Source organism: Misgurnus anguillicaudatus, chromosome 5 (genome assembly GCF_027580225.2).
Source record: "Misgurnus anguillicaudatus chromosome 5, ASM2758022v2, whole genome shotgun sequence".
In the NCBI taxonomy this organism is placed as follows: Eukaryota; Metazoa; Chordata; class Actinopteri; order Cypriniformes; family Cobitidae; genus Misgurnus; species Misgurnus anguillicaudatus.
Genome location: NC_073341.2, coordinates 27,671,051 through 27,679,324, shown reverse-complemented (window position 1 = coordinate 27,679,324; position 8,274 = coordinate 27,671,051). Strand labels below are relative to the sequence as shown.

Sequence of the window (8,274 nt, the reverse complement as noted above, 5' to 3'; positions counted from 1 at the left end):
GAATAAGTGGAGTGACATGCTAGGCTCCAATATTTTCAAGCCAACGTAATGGGTATTGTCGTGGATGAAGTTCACCTAACGTACAAATGGTAAGAGATAGTCTTACTCTATGACTTAGTAAATGTTGTGATATAAACAAAATGTTGTAAACATAATAGGTGTTGATGTACATTTGCTAACTCAGTATAATCACAATGTTAGTGTCATTGTAGCGAAATAACTAGCTGTTCGGTCAGGCTGCAAAGACGTAATTTCAACACACACTCCGTTGCTCTGATTGGTCGTAGGTCTATCCAATTGAGTGCAGAGGCATTTTTCGGTTGAGACACGCCTCATAATTATAGCTCAATGGAGCGGTATCAGACTCAAATTCTGACTAGAATTGTATGGAGTATGGCAACGTCAGAGAGATGGGTATAAACGGAGGTCGGAGCCAGCTGCAAATGGGTGGGTAAGCAGCAAGTAGGTGGAGCTTTACCCGCAAGTGGGCTGTACAAACTTCCAGAGGATTTTGATTGGTTTATTTATATCACCTGTAGCAGCTATTGGTTTATGCTCCTCAGTTGGTGGCGCTAATGCGTACGTTTTGTAGCGATCGATCAGAAAACAAAGAAGAAAACCGCTTTCACATGTCAGCGTGTTGTTGAAATGAAGGGGTAAGCTTGCTGTACAGTTTTTAGTTTTGTAAAAAAGCATTATAAGTTCTATGAATTATGAAGCATTATGAAGAAGACCATTTTATAATGCCGTTTGTACGCTGTTTTTAGTCTTGATGTATTAAAAAAGATAAGGGTAAAGTGCATCCAGATACATTTCTGTAGTTTTTTATTAGCACACAAATTACAAAATCTGTAACGTGGATGACAAAATCTTTTCTGCATTCCATTTCTACAATTTGCTCTCCAGATTATGGATTCTGAAGACCATAATAATAAGGTATTGTGGCTGTGTAATTTTTGTACGTTTTAGGTCTGCATTGATTTTCAAATTGTAAATGTCTTAAACGTTTTATAAATGGATTTGATATTACAATAACGTTACAACTCCTAATTTAATTGTACAATGCATGCAATTATTTTAAAACTTTTCATTTTTAAAAGTTTTCATTGTAGTTAATGCCTTTTTCTGCGTAATCCATAATGTAATGTAATGTAATGTAATTGAAACATTTGTTTTTTTTAATATCATAATTATTTTATGAAATGTATTACTCATAACAATCAGTGAAATAAATGTGAAACGCATGTTATTGTGTTTTAGGTTCACTTATCAGTAAAATATATTTTTTTATGTTCCACATGACTATGATCACAGCTTCTGCTGTAATGTATAAAGTTCTTAATTTACAAGTTGTTGTGTGTTTATAACATCAATTAATAATTTATGGTGTGTTTGATTTCATTGCTAGGACAATGCAGGACAAAGGCTGTCAAATAACTGGAGTGTTTGTCTTGATGGCAAGTACGTACTGTAAATGAGGAACATCGAGATGAAATCAATTGCTGTTACCCATTTAACTTTTTTTGGTGTGTCTTTGCATATTATAGTATGCACTGTATGTTATTCTGGGACAGAAGTTTGACTTCACTGAAGTAAGTATTTATTTTTGTAGCTATATTCATTTTAATATAATTGAAAATTGTACTCATTCATTACTTTATGTACACAGGTAAACATGAAGAACATAGAAAATGGTGGTGTGCCATCTTGCTTGAAAATTAAGTAAGTGTGAAAAAATTAGCTGTACTTTTAACGTGGTGTTTTAAGAAACTCTTAAAGAAGTGAAGAAATCTTGTTCAGTCTGTAAACTGTTTTGGGAAGACATGGAACGGAATGATTTAGTGACTCGCTCATAACACTATTTCAGTAAAAATATATTCTGCAGACCCTTTGAGTAAAAAGAAGTAGCAAAGTGTTTCAGTGATGATAAAAATCAGCAGGTGTAAACACTACTTGCTCTATCAAACTCCTTTAATAGCTGTTCTTAATACTATAAGGGGTTGGCAAGATTTTGAAATGTTTTTGTATTCAAATGTTGTTGTATTCATTGGTGAATAATTTAAAATTGGACCATTAATTAGATTTTTTTCTATATTTACAAAAGTCTTTACTGTAATTTGTAATCAATGTAATGCATCCTTGCATTTAATTAATTTTGATATTGAACTTGTTCTATTTCTTACTTTATTTGTTTTTGTTGCATGATAATCAACTTGTGCAAGACATGGGAGAAAGAGAAAATGAGCTGTTGTAGCTGGTATTGTCAGCTTTTTATATTTTGCTGATATTTTTTGTCAAATAAAAAATTAATGGATAATTTTATCACGTTTTAATTCTAATTCTCTTTCAGAAGAAGAAGAAGAATGCTCTGCACTCCCTGAAACCTACGGGAAGAAAAAAAATGAACTTGCATATGAAAGTAAGAACTTTGATATAAAACAAAATACATATACTTTGCTGGGTTTCAAATTATGTAACTATAATATTGGTCATCTAATTTTAATTTACTTCATTTCAGCAGACCAAACCGCAGTTGTGCCCTGTGTTTTTAGCAAGGTATGCACAATCAATTGCAATGATGATTTAAAATGTGTATCATAGAACAATTTTAATACACTTATATTTTTCTTTAAGGATGAGCTGTTAAAAGATGATGACCCTCCATCAAGCTTTATCTTCAAGGTAGTTGAATGTTATATAATGTGCTTTTTTTAAAAATGTAACGGCCTGTGCTAACTTTTCAGTTATCAGGAGCGTTGCTGAAGAACATAGTTGTTCTTCAAGAAGAAGATGCTGCCTACACGACCCTGTCATTGGCTTGCTCAAGGTTCAGGGACATAGTTGGGGATGACAAGTTCAAGAATCAGGCACACTTCTTATGGCTAGAAAGTAAATATTGACATTAAAAAATAAAATGCATAACAAGAACATCATTGATAATGTTATGTGATTTTTTCACCTCGGGTGTTACATGCTGGAAAAAAGACATCTCACTACAAACAGCTCTTCTGGAAGATGTACTCATTCTCCACTTGTTTGGAGTGTGGGTTTGAGTACAAATGCTGCACACCTGGTACTTTTTGTGTAAATTGGTGATGAATAAACTAGTTGTTAGTCTAGAGGAAAACTAAAAATCTAATTTACTTATGTCATCCCTTGGAGTTTAAAAGTTCTGGACACCATTCAATTGACCTACAGAACTGAGAAATTATTCCTAATGTTTGTAAATGTTCACTGTCAACTATAAACCCTAGTTCTTATTGTGCTTCTTGTGTATCCATCAGGTTATGCTGGGAAGGGAAAGCGAGGTGAACTCCAGGGCATTTATTCAAAAACCTTCCACCCTGGATTTTGCAGATTTGACTGCATGCAGATCAGTTCTAATGAGCTGATATAGTTTCCTTACAAAGACTAAAAATAATAAAATAAAATAAACACTTTTGCAATCAATTCTGAGTGACTTGTACATGATTTTGTTCATTGAAAAAATAATTTAAATGTAATATATGTGTAACACGTTCAGAAAAACATTAGTCTGCTATTTAAAAAAATGCAGTAAAGATGGATGGTAACTTTATTTTACATTAGCCACATGTTTTTCATGTATTTACACATTCACTTAACTAAGTCCAGTTGCATCACATTTTAATATGTTCATTTACTTGATATTGTAGAATATGGAGCTTCAGAAATGTGTTTGAATAAGGCCTACAGCCTGATGAATTTAAACCGCCATCACTTTAAGTGTAAAAAAGGTGTAAAAACGTGACCTCATCATTGACAGTGAGTGGTATTGGACACACACAATAATAACAAAGCTGTAAGAAATCAGACCATGATGAGGAACGTGATATTTGATCGTTTATTTTCATTACTGTCGCTACTTCCTGCCATTCTCATTCACCGCCGTCCCATTTGCGGCGTAAACTCCTCCTACTTGCACATTTCTGAAATTCCTCCTACTTGCGGCATAAGCTCCTCCCACTTGCGGCGTAAGCTCCTCCCACTTGCAGTCTCCGGGCTGCAGCGATACATACATGATGTCAGACGAGGCTGAATCTAGCTTCTTATTCGCAGCTTCTTATTGACGCTTTTCGTTCCACCTTAAAAGACGCGACCCTTCCGCGTTTGCAGTTTCTTTTTCACGCACAGCTTAGGGACCGTAGCGCAATATCTCTTATTCGTGCTGTTTTGAATGATCACGTTTCTTTTGTTACTGTGAGAGTAATATACATTTGAAAATAAACAGAATAACAGAGTTATGAAAGAAAACGGATAGTCAGAATGTAAAGATACACTATATGTTGTAAATTTACATTGTTAAACGTGTCATCTTTGGATTGCATTAATGGATCATCTTAATATATATGTCTTTGTGATGTTTGTGTGGGTGCTTGCGTGTGTGTGTGGATATGCGTGTGTGTGGATGTGCGTCTGTGTGTGTGTGTGTGTGTGTGTGTGTGCGTGTGCGCGCGCGCGCGGGCGTGCTTGCGAGTATGCGTGTGCTCGCGGGTGCGTGCATTAGTGTGTGTGTGAGCACGCGGGTGTGTGTGTGTGTGTGTGTGTGTGTGTGTGTGTGTGTGTGAGAGAGAGAGAGAGAGAAAGAGAGAGAGTGCGCGAGGGTGTGTATGTGTGTGGGGCCGCGCGGGCCGTGTGTGTGTGTGTGTGTGTGTGTGTGTGTGTGTGTGTGTGTGTGTGTGTGTGTGTGTGTGTGTGTGCGGGCGTGTGTGTGTGTGTGTGCGTGCGGCGCGCGCGCGCACGCGTGTGCGAGTGTGTGTGCGCGGGTGCGTTTGAAGTTTGCAGATGACTCTAGAAATGATGAATCTATACATACAGAAGCTTAGAGAGCCTGTTGCTTCAAACTGTGGAGATGAGAGTAGATTTCCTGAAGAGCCCCTATCACTCCCTCTCAATATTTTCAAATTTACTGTGCCAGAATTTTTTTCCACAAGACATCTTCACCTTAAGCAGTTACAGTAGCACATTTGCTCCGAACTTGCTGTTTTAAAATGCAGTATTGTATAGTGCAATATCCCATACTAGGGTTTAATAGGGTTAACTGTGTAAATACACAGTACGATATACATTATATACAGTTTTATATAAAGTACTTATAGATATTTGTAAATAACTCTCTCACTTGCTTCTTATCTATATTATTTGTTTTAATTTCTAATTTTACATTAAATGTTGCTATTTGCTGTTTATCTATATACTGTTTGTCTGTACCAAACTAAAATACATTTCTTGTGCAAGTGTGCACAATTGGCAAATAAAGCTTATTTTGATTCTGGTTCTGATACTTATTGTAGCTGTTTATACTTTACAAGACGTAATGACACAACATCAAACTCAATGTGCATTTATTATACAAATTATTTCTTATTACATAGCACTCTCAAATTACTTTAAAGACGAATTGCATTGTCAGCTCAGTTGTTGGCACTATATCTGAGCTGCTTTCTGGGGTGCGTTTAAACTTTCACTGCAGGGTCACACCCAGTGCTGCTGTCTATCCTCGTGAAAAAATCTAATTTATTTACAGAAACATTTTAAAGTTATGGTCCCATAAACTTGGCATTTTTGACAATACAGTTACAGACACTGCATTTTAACCATATTTGAGGTGCAATATCTCAGTTGCCCTCTGGGGTGTGTTTAATATTTCAATTCAGGGTCACACTGAGTCCAAACGTCTATCACCATGCCAAAAATCAGACTTATTTACAGCAGCTTTTTAAAGTTATGGTCACATAAACTTGGTAATTTTGACAATACAGTTAATAGACATTGCATTTTAAACCATATTTGAGGTGCTATATCCCAGTTGCCCTCTGGGGTGCGTTTAATATTTCAATGCAGGGTCACACTCAGTGCCCCTTTCTATCACCATGCCAAACATCAGACTTATTTACAGCAGCATTTTAAAGTTATGGTCCCATAATCTTGGCATTTTTCACAATACAGTAACAGACACTGCATTTTAACCAAATTTATGGTGCTATATCTCAGTTGCCCTCTGGGGTGCGTTTAATATTTCAATACAGGGTCACACTCAGTGCTCCTGTCTATCACCATAGCAAAAATCAGACTTATTTACAGCAGCATTTTAAAGTTATGGTCCCATAAAGTTGGGCATTTTTGACAAGACAGTTAAAGTAATTGCACTTTAATCAAATTTGAGGTACTATATCTCAGTTGCCCTCTGGGCTGCGTTTAATATCTCAATGCAGGGTCACACTCAGTGCTCCTGCCTATCACCATAGCAAAAATCAGACTTATTTACAGCAGCATTTTAAAGTTATGGGCCCATAAACTTGGCATTTTTCACAATACAGTAACAGACACTGCATTTTAACCAAATTTATGGTGCTATATCTCAGTTGCCCTCTGGGGTGCGTTTAATATTTCAATACAGGGTCACACTCAGTGCTCCTGTCTATCACCATAGGAAAAATCAGAATCATTTACAGCAGCATTTTAAAGTTATGGTCCCATAAACTTGCCATTTTTGACAAGACAGTTACAGACACTGCATTTTAACCAAATTTGAGGTGCAATATCTCAGTTGGCCTCTGGGGTGCGTTTAATAGTTCAATGCAGAGTCACACTCAGTGCTCCTGTCTATCACCATAGTAAAAATCAGAATAATTTACAACAGCATTTTAAAGTTATGGTCCCATAAACTTGGCATTTTTGACAGTACAGTTACAGACACTGCATTTTAACCAAATTTGAGGTGCAATATCTCAGTTGGCCTCTGGGGTGCGTTTAATATCTCAATGCAGGGTCACACTCAGTCCTCCTGCCTATCACCATAGCAAAAATCCGACTTATTTACAGCAGCATTTTAAAGTTATGGTCCCATAAACTTGCCATTTTTGACAAGACAGTTACAGACACTGCATTTTAACCAAATTAGAGGTGCAATATCTCAGTTGGCCTCTGGGGTGCGTTTAATATTTCAATACAGGGTCACACTCAGTGCTCCTGTCTATCACCATAGGAAAAATCAGACTTATTTACAGCAGCATTTTAAAGTTATGGGCCCATAAACTTGGCATTTTTTACAATACAGTTACAGACACTGCATTTTAACCATATTTGAGGTGCAATATCTCAGTTGGCCTCTGGGGTGCGTTTAATATCTCAATGCAGGGTCACACTCAGTGCTCCTGCCTATCACCATAGGAAAAATCAGACTTATTTACAGCAGCATTTTAAAGTTATGGGCCCATAAACTTGGCATTTTTCACAATACAGTAACAGACACTGCATTTTAACCAAATTTATGGTGCTATATCTCAGTTGCCCTCTGGGGTGCGTTTAATATTTCAATACAGGGTCACACTCAGTGCTCCTGTCTATTACCATAGGAAAAATCAGACATATTTACAGCAGCATTTTAAAGTTATGGTCCCATAAAGTTGGGCATTTTTGACAAGACAGTTAAAGTAATTGTACTTTAATCAAATTTGAGGTACTATATCTCAGTTGTCCTCTGGGCTGCGTTTAATATCTCAATGTAGCGTCACACTCAGTGCTCCTGCCTATCACCATAGCAAAAATCAGACTTATTTACAGCAGCATTTTAAAGTTATGGTCCCATAAACTTGCCATTTTTGACTAGACAGTTACAGACACTGCATTTTAACCAAATTAGAGGTGCAATATCTCAGTTGGCCTCTGGGATGCGTTTAATATTTCAATACAGTGGTCACACTCAGTGCTCCTGTCTATCACCATAGGAAAAATCAGACTTATTTACAGCAGCTTTTTAAAGTTATGGTTCCATAAACTTGCAACTTTTGACAATACAGTTACAGACACTGCATTTTAACCTTATTTGAGGTGCAATATCTCAGTTGGCCTCTGGGGTGCGTTTAATAATTCACTGCACAGTCACACTCAGTGCTCCTGTCTATCACGATAGGAAAAATCAGAATAATTTACAGCAGCATTTTAAAGTTATGGTCCCATAAAGTTGGGCATTTTTGACAAGACAGTTAAAGTAATTGCACTTTAATCAAATTTGAGGTACTATATCTCAGTTGCCCTCTGGGCTGCGTTTAATATCTTAATGCAGCGTCACACTCAGTGCTCCTGCCTATCACCATAGCAAAAATCAGACTTATTTACAGCAGCATTTTAAAGTTATGGTCCCATAAACTTGGCATTTTTGACAATACAGTTACAGACACTGCATTTTAACCAAATTTGAGGTGCAATATCTCAGTTGGCCTCTGGGGTGCGTTTAATATCTCAAAGCAGGGT

General features: G+C 36.7%; 1 long non-coding RNA gene across 7 annotated transcripts; it reads left to right on the top strand.

The window, feature by feature from the left end:
- The first annotated feature begins 422 nt into the window (after positions 1 to 422).
- LOC129453819 (uncharacterized) lies at positions 423 to 3,450 on the top strand. Of its 7 annotated transcripts, none has more exons than XR_012369687.1 (9): positions 423 to 936; positions 1,409 to 1,461; positions 1,548 to 1,592; positions 1,682 to 1,722; positions 2,223 to 2,257; positions 2,351 to 2,419; positions 2,519 to 2,556; positions 2,635 to 2,682; positions 3,285 to 3,450. It is a non-coding gene; the product is annotated as an uncharacterized lncRNA (long non-coding RNA). The 7 variants fall into 7 exon arrangements; XR_012369683.1 differs by having other exon boundaries at positions 1,670 to 1,722; positions 2,522 to 2,556; XR_012369682.1 differs by having other exon boundaries at positions 425 to 936; positions 1,670 to 1,722.
- Positions 3,451 to 8,274: the final 4,824 nt, after the last annotated feature.